This window comes from Anolis sagrei, chromosome 1 (genome assembly GCF_037176765.1).
Source record: "Anolis sagrei isolate rAnoSag1 chromosome 1, rAnoSag1.mat, whole genome shotgun sequence".
Taxonomy (NCBI): domain Eukaryota; kingdom Metazoa; phylum Chordata; class Lepidosauria; order Squamata; family Dactyloidae; genus Anolis; species Anolis sagrei.
The window spans coordinates 256,789,940-256,804,080 of record NC_090021.1 but is presented as its reverse complement, the minus strand read 5'-3'; positions in this window follow the sequence as shown (position 1 = coordinate 256,804,080).

Here is a 14,141-nt window from a genome sequence, read left to right as displayed (position 1 = left end):
TGACATGAGTCAAAGTCTAATCTAATGCATATCTCACTTTTGGCTACATGATTTAGCCAAAAAAGTGAGCATTAGATTCAGGTAAATATGGTAATAATAACGACTGGCACAAAAATTGTAATAAGACATCCATTGTGTTTTACCATTAGAGTACAGGTATAGGCTAAGCAGATATGAACAATCTGTAAGTAGGAGATTGTTTGTCAGAGGCTTTGTATTTTATTTTGTCTCACACAATGAAATGTATTAAAGAAAACATTCTCTTGTTTCGTGGTCTAAATATAATACAAAGAAGCTGGTGGGAGCAAACTGTGCCCCTACTCATAAGTAAGACATTTATCTGGCCAGCTGACCTGAAGATCACTGCAAGCCTAGGTATTGTAGAGCAAATAAACCCTGACGTTTCCTGTGATGACTAGGCTACAGGCTGTCATGCTTCTGATGTATTATGAGAACATATAACTCATCAGAAAAGGCAATGCTGAGTGCAGTAGGAAAAGAGGAAGCATTTGGAGCCCACGATCCAACATTTGCAAGACTTGATATAATTAATTAATAACAGGGTGACTTAGAGGCCTCTCATTTATATCATCATATGATCTCCATAAGTCAAAGTCAACAGGAATTAACAACAAACCACTCCAATAGAAATGGTTTCAAAAGCTGATGTTTTGTCCTCCCAAGGGAAAGCAAGGATATTCAGTGAAGCCTGTGATCCCTTCCCAGATGATGTATAACTGCAGTCTTACATTATCTAGTGTTCCCCCAATTGCCCCTAATTTCAAAGGGTGGTCAAGATCCTGAATCAGGAAATACACTTTTTATGTAATTATGTCTCACTTTGATAGCAGTGCAGCTCCACTAAAAGGACAATTTCCATGTAGTTCACACAATGTAGTTCACTCAACCTGTGGCCTGCGGCTCAGAAGTGAGCTACGAGAATGAAATCCAGTCTGCAAACCTCCTTCCTCTTTATTTATTTTATTTATTTTATTTCTGCTCCTTTCCGCAGAGCTGACCAGCCCCATTCCTTTTGTTACTAATGTCAGAGAACGGTCCCTGAACAACGTGATCCCTATGTGTCACAAAAATTTAATGTGCAGATTTGATAAATGTGAATTTAATATGATATGTGGGAATGAATGGAAGAATGGAAGTTGTATGAGTGGAGTTAATAATTTTGGAGACACCAGTATAATATTAACATCTGCAATGACTAACTACCTGCTTGCTGGACTGTAATTAAATCCTGCTAATAAGAACTGAAAAGTAAACTGTGATAAAAACTGTGACAATGATTATTTCAAGTTAAGGAAATGTTTGCAACATTCCTTATGTTAAGAAGGAAGTCAACACAAGCCTTGTGTTTGTCAACACCAATCAAGAAGAATCAACATCAGGCCAGGAAACTGAGATGGACCCAGGATGGAAGATGTCTATCATTAATTTACAACTGTGGGACTACATAAGCAGAATTTTCCTATTAAAAACTCAATCTAGTAATGCTCAAAGTGTAGAAGACCCGAGAAGTCTGTTTCACCTGCCATGCTCTGCTCCATGGGAAGGACAGAGATGGTGTATTTGGAGAGTGGCAGATTTGCAAGGGAGCAGTCTGGTCACTTTGGGGCTTCTTTCTCAAAAGAAGAGGAAGAAGTGCACTTTTGGGGGCTTAGATTTTGTGCAGGGAGTCAGGTTCTGCTGTATGGAAAACAGAGATAGGGAAAGAAGTTATGGCATTATGGAAGATTTGGAACTGTGCATTGGCAGGCTGCAGGAAAGCAGGATCTGGCCTAACAGGTGCTTCTCCAAGGAGGTGGAAAAGGCTATAATAACATTTGGGTGCATAAGGATGAGTGCATGTATATGTGGTGTGAATGTTGAGTGCAAATGTAATTCCCCTTTGTTTGTTTGTTAGCCATGTAATTGTGAATACAACATAGTTGCATAGTATCTGTATGTCTGTATGTCCAATGTCATTCTTTGTCTAAATGTTTTTCTGGAATCTGATGTACCCTCTCACACTGGAAATTGCAATAAAAAGAACCTATGCTTTAAAGTTATTGAAAAGTCATTCGTGACAATTTGGTGTCAGAAGTGGGATATTCTTTACCAGTGTGGGAAAGTTATTCATAACATGTTCAAGTGGTCAAAATGGGTCCTGGTCAAGTGGGCCATAGTAAAAAAAAAGTTTGGGAACCACTGATGTATTGGACAACTTGGAGATTAGCTGGGATAACTCCAGCTATTTTCATGCAGATGGACACATTGCAAGATAATAATCTATATGGATCGTCCAAAGATCTTGAGAGGTCACAGCAAATGCTTGTCACAGTGCATCCAATTTTTGATTGCATCCTACTCATCCTTCTGCTCTCTGGAAATGTCTCTGTGTGTGTTGAACTGAGAAATCCCACTTCTTCAGTAGCCAACAAAGTGCAATGTGATATTGAAAGTCTGGCTTATGTCATGGTAATTCATGAACAAGATACTAGCCAGTATTTCCTATTTACTTTGCAGTGTGCTTTTATGTTAAGTAGTTTTAAATTCACTACAGAAAAATTGTTAGATCTAAATTTAAAGAAATGTGGCTATACTTCCTAACCAGTGCAATTATCTGCATATCAGATAAAACAGGAAGTGAATGAATGAGAGACTGACTCTTTGGATCATAAAGAATTATTGTAGTTTGTTTGGAATACCTTGTGGCCTTTGATCATAAGAGGAAATAAAGTAGACCTTTCATAACACCAAGGTTCCCAATAGTGAGCACTCTAATAACACATCAAAAGATAGGGGTTTTAAAAAGTATTACAATCCAACGTGGTGTTTATAGGTGCTGCTAGTCAGGAGAACAAGTAGAAACTCTAGCTGTCAAAAGGCTTTTTTAAAGCTGACATTTTGTGGGGTCATATAATGGCAACTTTCTAGATTTAGTGCTAGGACCTCTGATCTTTAATGATGAAGTCTGAGCAAAACGTAACAGAATAAATACCCAAGAGTGACATATTCAGGGAAAGATGTGTTAGCCACACAGCGCAATACAACAAAATCTTGAATCCATAAAAGAAGTAACATCTTAAATTTTTTTGGTTTGCCAATAAAGGTATTGCTATTTAGTGGATTTTTGATTTTGCTGTATTGTATCCCAGGGTGCTAATACTTCACTCTCTTCTCTCAATAAAATAAACCCCGAAAATGTTTTTTAAAAACCAAGCAATAAAGCTAGAATAGTCACAACAAAAAACTTACATTTTTTCCTCATCCTCAGTGAGAAATTATGTGTCAACACATTGATGCACCTCGTTGAAAAATGGTCAACTAGTACAATTTTGGAACTTTTTAATAAGAAATTCATAAGCACAAAAATTCCTGAAGAAAATAATAATGTAAAAAAAAGGCCCTATGATAATCTTTCCCTGCATGAAGAAAGCTTTGGAAATTCTTCAAAAATGAGACCAGAGTGAGAAGAGATTTTTATCACTACACTTTCATCCCTACTTGTCTCAAAATCTCTTCTACATTTTCTACTCCAAAAACCAGCCCGAATGAGAACAGCTGTATGATTGCATTTATTGAATGTTTTTACTATATAGCTCTGAGTATTTGTTTATTTCTGTATAGCTCTGAACATGTGGAGCAGATAATAATCACACTCTTCTATTGAACAAGGATGGTGCCACTATTAGACAGTGAGATAGCCATCTCCGGAAGCATGATGTGTATGTCACAAAGCACAGAAGATTGCTAGTTGTTTGCTTCATTTCTATTCAATTTTTATTTCCAGGGAAGGCTACTTATGTAATTTCTAACTTGTGTACGAAAGTAACTTGGGTGGTAGTGGGTATGCATAGTGATGGGTGGGAGAAGACATTTCCTTTTCTACCTCAGGTGGCAAAACCTAGTTTAAGGGTGGCAATAGAGTTCTTCAGCAGAGAATAATGGATGGGGTGGCATCCCATAGCACTGCTGACGCCATCTCCTCCCTGCACCTCTCTGAAGGACTGAGCACTCTCCTCTGGAGCAGATTTGGAGGATGTGGGGAGATGTTTGGGCAAAGAGAAGAGAGAGAAGATTAACTGCATGAGCCCACAGGTTTAGTGTTGGATATAGCCCTTTGTTTGAGGTAAAGGAAATGTGTCAAAGGCCATGGGAAAGTATATTAATGGCAGGCCCTCAGGTAAACAAGTGTGATGTAGAACAAGTGTGACTTAAACTTTTTAGCGCATTTCTAATCTAAATGTTTCTTATGATGCCAGTTGGACTATATTTCCAACTAGCCATTACTTAATTTATTTTTAATTTTCCAGTAAGAATATTAAAAAAACAATTTTATGTGAAGTATCAGCAAATGGATCATTCATGAAGGTTCCAATTTTTAAATTATTGCATGTTAGGTACCATCAGATTGCAATCGGCACTTGGTTCGAGGCATGCATGAGCTAGCCAGCACAGTTTCACAGCATATGATCCATGTTCATTAGTATGGATAAGAGCCACTGAAGCTAAAAGGCAGATGGGACATTAATGTGTGAATTCATATAATGGACCCAATCCTATATTATCCTGTTTGAGTGTCAATATTCTGCAGGCGCAGTTCCACGTGGTTATCCCTTCCATTCTCCATGGAAAATATTTTCCAGGCCAGTGGAACACCCTCCAACAGCCATTCAGTGGCTGGGAGAAGGTGATGGTGCCTAGGCAGCTTCTGGCTGCTTTTCTGCAGCTGTGAGTCACTCGAGATCAGGAATACAACATGCTTTCTTTTCACAGCTACAGAATTGCAGCTGATGCCTTATCCCAGTCATTAAATTGCCAATGTTTTGACGCTTCCTTTCATGGGCAGCATGTGTGAAGTGGTATTTACTGCAATGTACCCCAAATGATATATACTGGAATGTCCCCAGGTAGTTAATGCATGCAATTAGTTTGGTCTATAGGACTGCTCCATCCTATTAGACACTATCAGCTTTGCAAATTGGGACTGAGTGGGATTAGGACATTTCATACTGGATTTTAGTAGAAGGTAGAAATTTCAACTGTATGACTGTCACCCACCCTGTAGGGCCACACCTATGAAGGCAGTGCTTAGGTTCCTATGTCCAGGTACCAGAAGTTTTGGAATCAATGATTACTGTCTTAATTCCTAGTTAGCAGGTGGAAACAAACCAGTGGTCATGAGTGTATCAGCCACTGTAGCTATCATAGCAGAGATAAAATGGCTGCTAGCATGGCAACAATGGTTGATGGGTGGGCCAACTATCCCTATTGATATGAGACAATTTTCATTGCCACCCCCTGTTATTGTTAGTCAGAGGTGAAAGGATTGCCTTCCAATTCCACAAGAGGTCACCAACAAAGATTTGGCCAAAGTAGTCTTAGATTCAAATAACAGGAAAAGAGATCCTACCTTGGAGTGGTGGAATTGCCTTCTCTTTTAAGCAGAGGCTAGATGGCCATCTGTCAGGGGAGCTTTGATTTTATGTTCTTAAAGGGCAGGGGATTGGACTGGATGACCCTTGTGGTCTCTTCCAACTCTGCAATTCTATGATTCTAGGCTTACTTATTTTTCAATCATAAAAATTTAATATAGCCACACTATGGACTGGCATTCTGGTAATGTATGGATAAGTCCTTCTTGGATGGTTGCTCTCAGAAGGTGTTGTTGGGGGATACCTGCTCAGCCCTGCAATCATTGACTTGTGGGGTCCTGCAGGGCTCAGTATTGTCCCTCATGTTTTTTTAACATCTATATGAATCCATTGGGGGGGATCATCCAGAGTTTTGGAGTTTGATGACATATGTACACAGATTATGTCCAACTCTATTACTCTTTTCCACCCACTGCTAAGGAAGATGTTCAGGTCCTGAACTGGTGCTTGGCAACAATGATGGTCTGGATGAGGATGAACAAATTGAAATTGAATCCAGACAAGATGGAGGTACTCCTGGTCAGTCGTAAGGCCGAACAGGGTATAGGATTACAGCCTGCGTTAGATGGGGCTGCAATCCCCCTGAAGATGCAGGTTTGCAGCTTGGGAGTGATCCTGGAATCATCACTGAGTCTGGAACCCCAGGTTTTGGCAGTAGCCAGGGGAGCTTTTACACAATTAAAACTTGTGTGCCAGATGTACCCATACCTTGGGAAGTCCATGCCCTTGTTACATCTCATATAGACTACTGCAACATCCTGTACCTAGGGTTGCCTTTGAAGATGGCCCGGAAGCTCCAAGTAGTCCAGTGGGCTGCAGCCAGATTCTTCACTGGAGTGAGAAATTCCTCTGTTTTGTGAGCTCCACTAGTTGTCGGTTTGATACCGAGCCCAAATCAAAGTGCTGGCTTTGGCCTATAATGCCCTAAATGCTGGTTTAAAAAGGCATGATATAAATGAAGCAAGCAAGCAAACAAACAAATAATGGCTCTCACACACATAACAGCAGATTCAAAAATTCATTGTGGAAATCCATATTCAGTTGAAAGTTGTGGAAGCATGCAGAGCTATTGTACATTGGTGCCATTGCACATTTACTTGTATTTATGTGTAGTAGATTACATATTATAAGAACTCATTTCACATTTGTCTGCATATTCAGTTGTCTTGCATGACAATTCATTAATGTACAACTGTCACATAACTCAGTGAGTGTGAAGTTAAACTGTATCTCTTTGATACAGAATCTCAGCCAACTGTTGCTTGGTGTGTGTAACATGAAGTGTTGAGTGATTTTCTCTTTGTTTTTGAAGATGCGTGGGTGGTATTTGCTTTTGGAATAAAAATGATAGGCTTAGAGGCAAGACCTTGCAATTAACTAATTCTATTATTTCAATTCAGTATTCACAGATCAAGGATTATGGATTGATAATCCATTTACTTTTGATTTCAATAACAAACTGGGTTGGGGAGACTATGCAAAGTCATTTGGTATAAGGGCCTGCTGTGTGATATATCTGTTAATATCTAAACATATAGTAATGCATATATCAAGTCAAGAATTATAAGGATGGTTTTATCATTCCTATACTTCTGTTCAAATTATTTTGGTTATTGCTCAAATTACTCAGCAATAGAGAAACTACATCAGATCCTGAAGTAAAAAGATATACTATTGAATACCCAAATTAGGATTGTCCATGCCATCTTATCTCCATGTCTGCATATGGTTGTGAAAGCTGGACAGTGAAGAAAACTGATAGGAAATATGGTGGTGGAGAAGAGTTCTATGGATATTGAGGACTGCTCAAAAAACGGATAAATGAATTTTGGACTTTCCCTAGAAGTTGAGATGACTCAAATGAGGGCATATCATGAGAAGATACAATTCATTTGGAAACATAATACCTGGAAAGGTAGAAGGCCATAGGGAATCACTACCTTCGAGATGGATGGATTTGTTCAAGGAAAAAGGAAAAAGTGACATTGCTAAATTTATAGGATCCAAGCAGGGCTGTTGATGATAGGGTGATTTGGAGGTTACCATAAAAGAAACCAGACTTGACAGCAGTTGACAAAAACAACAAAGTAAAAGTACAATATTCCTTGGTATAGTAGAAATGGCAACATGTAAATGGACGTACAGACTTGCTCAGTTTGGTGTCCAGAGCTGATTGTTGATGGGCAACTTCTTATGCTGCCCTTTCTTGTGGTTTGCTATCTTTAAACTGAATTTGGGTTGTGTGTCTGTAAATTAGGGACGACCGGGATCCACATTGTATAGAAGAACCTTATAGAGGACTGATACCTCTTCTTGGACTTCAGATATTATCTGATTTGATGTGAAAACTAAATCCAGCTTCTCCATTAGTGATTTTCACTAGAAACCCCATCCTGTCTGCAAAAATCTAACTGAATTAGCAATGAGAGAGGCTTTAAAAACACTACATAACTAGCCTCGTTTTCAATATGTCCCAAAAGCACAATATGAGAGCCTCTTTTGTTCATTAAGTGGCAAAATGTCTGAACTCTGTCAAACTACAAGAGAGGAGATTCCATCTGAACATTAGGAAGAACTTCCTGACTGTGAGAGCCGTTCAGCAGTGGAACTCTCTGCCCCGGAGTGTGGTGGAGGCTCCTTCTTTGGAAGCTTTTAAACAGAGGCTGGATGGCCATTTGTCAGGGGTGATTTGAATGCAATATTCCTGCTTCTTGGCAGGGGGTTGGACTGGATGGCCCATGAGGTCTCTTCCAACTCTTTGATTCTATGATTCTATATAAAAATATTCAGGAGTCTCCAATACCTTCTGACCTACAACATTATTATTATTCTCCTGAAATGAATTTATAATTGCAAAAAGAGTAGAAAAAATAATCTGTATTATGTTTACATGATGCTGTTCAATATTAGAAAACTGCTAGAGGACATGCAATTTTCAAGTATATATTGAACAGAGCTAAACTCTACATTCAATGTAGAAATCAACATAGTTTGGGGCAAAATACCATTTTAGTAACTTGTTAGAAATGTTAAAAAGCCTAGCAAGTGTGGTATAAACCAGTCCCAATAACAAGATTTTGATTATCATGATGATGACAATGATACCACCAACAACAACAATGACATCTTGGCTTGAAATAACTCCCATAGCTTTCATGTCAAACAATGACATCCTCAATTGGAAGGAAAAACAGGATTATCAAGTTAAAGGTTATGCAAAATTATATTGAAAACATGTCAATTTGGTAATAGTATTCCCATTTGCAAAACAAGTTTGAGTCTTGCTTCCTATTTATGAAGCACAAAATATTTTAAGGTCCTTGAAGGCAAAATGTTTCATAAGGACAACCATTGTTAAACTAGTAGCTTCTTAATGGGTTTTAAGTGGATCACTGAATCCCATGGAGAAGTGAACCAGCAACCCTTTTCTTCCTGTCATAATGAATACTGCATAGGAAGAAGAAACTGTTTTTAATTAGCACCTGATCCTTCAAGAATACCTAATAACCAAATAACTGAAGAGTGATTAATTTATTTTCATTTTCTATAAAATGCAACTCTAAGCTGGAAACTTTGGTCAATAATTCCTATTCAAGTCTTAGTATTGTGCATAATATTCTTTGCTGTAAGAAACTGAAAATGAGACTTTCATACATAAGTAATGAAAATTTGTTGCTGAATTCTATCGATCCATATATTCTTTCTGTGATAGAGCTAGAAGTACTGAAACAGTGGTAGAAGGGCAGCTGTGAAAATGTTGCATCGTTCCTTGTTTGAGGTAATGTTCCTCTCAAAATTCAAATTTCCCAACTCAATTACATGGTTTTCTTTTCATACTAGAGAATATCTAGTCCTCAAATCACCCTTAAACTTTGTATATACATCTGTAGACCATTCCGGTGGTGATGTTTTAGGGATTGAAATGTTTTTCACCACATGTGCCAATTTTGGAAAGTGGCCTAAAGGAATAGATGGAGTAATCAATCCCTATTTGCTCTAACCAAATCACTGGACAAAATGATATTGATGTGAGGCATTCTGAGGATTTAATGTGCTGTTATTATAGTTATTTCCCCCCCCCCCCGAAATAGTGTGTGAACTCCCCCTTTTTACTTACTCTGTTAACATTTCACACTATCATCATGAGTTGACTACTGTGTTGCCAGGGCAACCAGCATCCTGTATCATCTCTATATCGTTCTCTTGTGTTATTGCAGCTGTAACAATCATGGAGAGTTATAGCAAATAAATTATGATTGCCAATTATATCATCAAAAAAAGAATGATTTTTCTGTTCCTAACAGCACATAACCTGGTACCCTCCGCAATAAGAATAGTTAGGAAAGAACATTCTCCTCCCTCCATTTCAATACTGGCCTCTTTTGTTCATTAAGTGGCAAAATGTCTGAACTCTGTCAAAGGGGATCCTGCCGTTGTCATCTGGATTGCTGTGTCTATATCTGGGTACCTCAATTCAAGAAGGATATTGACAAGCTGGAATGTGTCCAGAGAAAGGAGGCTAAAATGGTAAAAAATTGGGAGCCTAACCTTGTGCAGAGTGGTTTAAAAAGCTAAATAAGTTTAACTTGGAGAAAAGAAGGTTGAGGGAGGACTTGATAGATCTGTTTATATATCTGAATGAATGTCACATTGAGGAGCAGGGAGTTTGTTTTCTCTTGCTCCAGTGACAAGAATATAGGGCAATGAATTCAAATTGCATAAATAGAGATTCCACCTAAACATTATTTATTTATTTGCCTTATTTATATCCCACCTTTCTCTACCCAAGGGGGACTCAAGGTGGCTTATAATCACACCTCCATGGTGCCTTAAAACATACCACATCAGTTAAAACATAAGTTAAACATTAAAAACATAATAAGCATAATAAAAATACATTTAAATGAATCACATCATCCAGAGTCATAGCCTAAAGGCCAATCCATAGTCAAATTGCACCTATTCCATAATAACATTGGTGGACTGCTTTATTTTTCAAAGGCCTGCTCCCAGAGACAGGTTTTGACTCTTTCTAAACACTAAGAGGGAGGGGGATGCCCTGATGTAGCTAGGGAGGGAGTTCCATAACCAAGGGGCCACCACTGAGAAGGCCCTATCTCTCATCCCCACCAACTGCACTTGTGAAGGAGGTGGGACTGAGAGCAGGGCCTCCCCAGACGATCTTTGTCTCCATAATGGTTCATAGGGGGTGTAGAGATATGTTTATTATAAAGTGTTATTTATAATGTGTTTGAATCTGTATTTGTGTTTTACATTGGTTGCCATGGCCTAGCTGTGAGAGATAGGTTGCCATGGTGACAGGGCAGAAGAGGAGGTGGGCGGAGCTTAAGGAGAAAAAGGTTTGAAAGTGACAGTTAATTTTCAGTCAGGAGGATGAGACCCTGAGAGGAGGAGCAGAGTCAGATAGGACTCTGGAAAAGTAGTTCAGTCAGGAGGAAGAGACCCTGAGAAGAGGGCAGAGTCAGTTAGGGCTCTGTGGTGTGAAGTAGTGTAAACTCAGTTAGTTTTTAGTATTTGTGAATATTTCTTCAGCAAGGGAGCTGAAGGTGAAACCTAGTTAGATTGCTTGAGTTAAAAAGAATCTAACAGAGAGGGTTTTGGGATCGCCAGTAGTGGAAGACTGGAGATCAGTGGTTTGATCCGGTATAGGACAAACAGTGAAAATATTCACAACAAGGAACACTGAAATAATAAAGCACTTCACTGTAGAAGGAGTTTATAAGATTGTAACATCTAAAGCCTGAATGTATCTCAACCAAGCCATATTGTAACCATCAAGCATATGCCAAGCTCAACATCTCAATATTGCAACAATACGCTCTGTTTAACAATAAACTTGTTCTCTTTGTATTTTAAACCTGCCTCCTCCAGTGATTTTACGTTCGGTGCATTCCACTCTACCAAAGTTACCTCACAACGCAAATAAGGATAAATAGAGACTTTAAGACCAGCGTCTCTAAACATATTGGTGGCAGTTTAATTTAGCAGTCTCGGAACTTCCTTACAATTTATGGTGGCATTAAAACTTCCTTACATAATTTTGGTGGTCCCATTCGGTGGGATTAACACCACGTCTTTACATTCAATTGGTGGCATTGATACGTCTTTACAGGGGGCAATAAGTTCGGACAGGTAGGCTGGGCCTGTACCGTTTAGGGCAAGGGTCCTCAAACTAAGGCCTGGGGCCCGGATATGGCCCTCCAAGGTCATTTACCCGGCCCTTGCTCAGGGTCAACCTAACTCTGAAACGACTTGAACGCACACAACAGCAACAACAGCAATCCTACCTCATCAGCGAAAAGCAGGCTCACACTTCCCATTGAAATACTAAGTTTATATTTGTTAAAATTGTTCTTCGTTTTAATTATTGTATTGTTTTAAGGTTTTTTTGCACTACAAATGCTCAGTAGCAGATGGGCAGCCAGTGGAGCTGATGCAACAGGGGGGTAGTATGCTCCCTGTACACTGCTCCGGTGAGCAGCCTGGCTGCCCCCTGTTGGACCAATCATAGCTTCTGAGCAGTCTTCAAAGGCAACCCCACATAGAGCGCATTGCAGTAATCTATACGGGATGTAACCATAGCATGGACCACCGTGGCCAAGTCAGACTTCCCAAGATAGGGGCGCAGCTTTGCACAAGTTTTAATTGTGCAAAAGCTCTCCTGGCCACCACTGAGACATTAGAAAGAACTTTCTGTTGGCAAGAGCTTCCCAGCAATGGAATATGCTTCCTTAGAGGGCAGTGGATTCACCTTCTCTGAAGGTTTTTAAACAGAGACTGGATGGCCATCTGCCGGGAGTGCATTGATGGTGTGTTCCAGCATGGCAGGTGGTTGGACTGGATGGCCCTTATGGTCTCTTCCACTTCTAGCATTCTATGATTTTAGCACTGCTATCAGGTGATCAGAATAAGTCCAGGGGTCATGGGAGGGTTTGCCTCATCATACCTGTGCGGAATGAAGAACTACTCCCTCCATAAATCAATGTAGGTGATGTATGCATTTTTGTGGTAGCAGATATGCATTAATTCAACTTTAGGTCTAGATTTTTAATGTTTGAGTCAAAGTATGACTGTAATATTAAATTCACATGACATTGGACTACCACATTTCTTGGACTGACACCTGTTTGTTGAATATGGCAATATTGTGTACACAGGCCAAAGAATATTGGGAGTATCTAAGTTTTTTTACTCTGAATGTAGACATTAACAATCTAGCCCCATTGTATTCCAGCTTAAATTGCTTTTGTTGTCTTGAAACATGTCTCTAATATTATGTTGTGAAAAACATGGAGTTGCAGTCAAGGATTCTGATACCCCAAAACGTCTGAAATCACTTGGATGCAACTCACACACTGATCTTTCCCAAATACAGATTTATTTCTTATAAACATAAACTCATAACAGCTTATAATTCTGGGAAAAATTCAGATTGTTTTCAAAAAAAGTGTATATACCCTTAATAGGATTAATGATTCCAATGGTAAAGAAATGTCACAAAATTACAAGAGAAACTTTAAGTAAGGTTTGCATCTCTGTGCTTCAACAATGCAAGCAGTGCATTGCTATGCAGGACACCAACACCATACCTTACATAAAATTGCAATTTTAGATGGAATTTGTAGCTTTGATTATAATATCTATTCTTCAGTGTGGTTATTTAGTCTTCAAATAATCACCAAAACTACTATTAGGTGTTGTGTATGCATTTTTGAGACACCGTCTCTCAATGTGTGCATGTAGTCTCTCTCTCTCTCTCATCTATGAATTCAAGCTAGCTATATGAAATCAAGCCAGTTGAAAGCTTTTAAAATTATTCAATAGCCTTTCTGCAGAATTTTGCTGAACAAAGGTAAATGTGTGCTTGACAGTATTTGGATTGCAAAGGAACAGACCGCAGGGGAATGACCTATGCACATATTCTTCCCATCAGACTGTCCACAGCTGTTCTCCTCACGGCTAGTCTGGGTCAATGTTATTTTGTTTTCACTTCTCTCAGAGAGAGCTAACAACCTTCTGACACCTTGCTTTTCATGTTAACAAAGCCTGATGGGTCCTAAAGGGAGATGAATGTTTCTGGGGAGAGCTGAGTATTCTCTCATTGAATAAAGCAAACTTTAGAATGTAATGAAAACTCAAGTCTGTTCGTTTCAAAGCATTTATTGTTTTCACTTCCTAAGCTTTTGACCTGGGTTATAATATACATGATGGTTGCTGGGCCTTCTAAATTGGAGCCTACAGAAACAGGGAGCTGTTGAGAATGACCTGAACGGCTTCAAAACACAAGAGCTGGGGTCATCCAATAAAACTGAGAGGCAGAAAGTCTGTTTTAAGATATGTAGTTGGTGTACAATCCAGTCTCAAGAGGAGCTGAATACAAGCTCTGAAATCTGTTTCTTGTTGTCTCTCTCTTCCTCCCCCACAAAGACCCAATTTATTTCCTCATGGTTGTTCTTTGTATAGGTGTCTGTGTGCTCTCAATCTACCCTAAAATGCACCAGTTTCTTTATTGACTTCCATAGCAAAAGGAAAACTTAATTTCCAAAATCTCTGTGGGAAAAGGGAAGTCCTGTTTCTATGGCAGTTGTGTTAGAGTAGTAAGTAGTGCCATTTAAACAGTGACTGTAGGGAAACCTAAGGCAATCTTAATACAAAGAACCATAGTGGTTCTTTTTATATATATATAGGAGA